We start from the raw sequence: 1,308 nt of genomic DNA, 5'->3' as shown, positions 1-1,308 counted from the left end.
TGGAGCTCCCCAGCATACGCATTCAAACCTCTCCTCACCGAGGGGTGTCTCTGAGAGCCCCCTTTTCTCCTGATCCCATCCCTCCCCTGCGCTGGGACACTGCCTGAACTTGGGTGACTTCCACCCAAACTCCAACCTGGGCTGTCACCGTGTTCACCAGAAGCATAACCCAGAGGGACCTGTGGCCAGCACCTCAACAGACCCAACGCCATCGCTTCTCCTCACAGTTTGCCCCCACCGGTCCTTGGTACAGAACCTGGCTACGGACTAAGGATGGGGCGAAGGGGGTTCGAGCACCGCTCAGCAGGGCCCGATCTCCTCGAGATGATTTGGACGCCTGCAGAACATCCTCTCCCTTGTACCCACGCAGCTGGAGGACAAGACCATGATGTTTCCCAGGACACAGCCCCAAAACAGGGTCTGTCGTGGTGCGGCATCACGCACCGCCAGCACGAGACACCAGCACGCCTGCACTTGCCTCCCGGGCCTCGAGTGGCTTGGGGTTAACACACCGAGGAGACAATTAGGGGCCAACCGACTGAATCTTACACTCCTCCGGTTGTGACAACCATGGTTTGCAGAGGGGACGGACTGCCGCTGCCTGGGGCAGGGTTGCTGCCCGAGCGGGGACAGGGATGCTCATCTGGGCGCCTGCCAGCGAGCCGAGCCGGCCTCTCCGCACGCCGAGGTGGACTGTGCATCCCCGCTCCCCGTGGACAGATCCGAGCTGACAGCCACGTCTTCCTCAGTCCCGTTTGTTTCTATTTTCCATCTTCCGAGTTGCTGCTGGTGAATTGGATGATGTTTCAGTCTCCCTTTTCTAACCATAGGCCAAAGGATGGGGGAGGGAAGAAATGCACTTTTGGCCTCTCTGCGAGCACCGGTACAGAAAACCCACCGGAGCGGGAGCTGTGGGCTGCTGCCCCATATGGGAAGAGGCTGGGGCACCGATCTGTCCTTGGGATCCCGGCCTGGAGAGAGACAGGAGACTGTACGCAGCGTGGGAACTGGAAAATAAAAGCCTCTGTCCTCCTGGGAAAGGGGGTTCAACCCTCGGAGGCTCTCGTAAGGCCGCATGTGAATGTGGACAATACTGAACTCATCCCTCTCACTCTTCGCCAGGGGCTGCCAGCAGGACAGGTTCAGGCTCACTGAAAAGAATTGTCCCACGCCCACTCCCAAGGGGTTCAAGTGATGCTGGCGAGGGCCTCTTCATGCCCAGCCATCCCTTCCCACCCCAAAACAAGCTCTGGGGTGAGCCACGGGCACGCCGGGGAGGAGTTTCTGAGCATGGAGCATCCTGTGGTG

The 1,308-nt window shown here is 59.8% G+C and overlaps 1 protein-coding gene across 1 annotated transcript in view; it reads right to left on the bottom strand.

Annotated features, from left to right (window-relative positions):
- The window catches only part of SIL1 (SIL1 nucleotide exchange factor), a gene marked incomplete at its 5' end in the record, with an annotated part of 46,149 nt that overhangs the window by 2,870 nt on the left and 41,971 nt on the right, over positions 1-1,308 (bottom strand). The window lies entirely within an intron of this gene.

Source organism: Cariama cristata, unplaced genomic scaffold, assembly GCF_000690535.1.
Source record: "Cariama cristata isolate BGI_N322 unplaced genomic scaffold, ASM69053v1 scaffold3347, whole genome shotgun sequence".
In the NCBI taxonomy this organism is placed as follows: Eukaryota; Metazoa; Chordata; class Aves; order Cariamiformes; family Cariamidae; genus Cariama; species Cariama cristata.
Note: the sequence above shows the minus strand (reverse complement) of the source record. Positions and strands in the feature narration are given on the sequence as shown.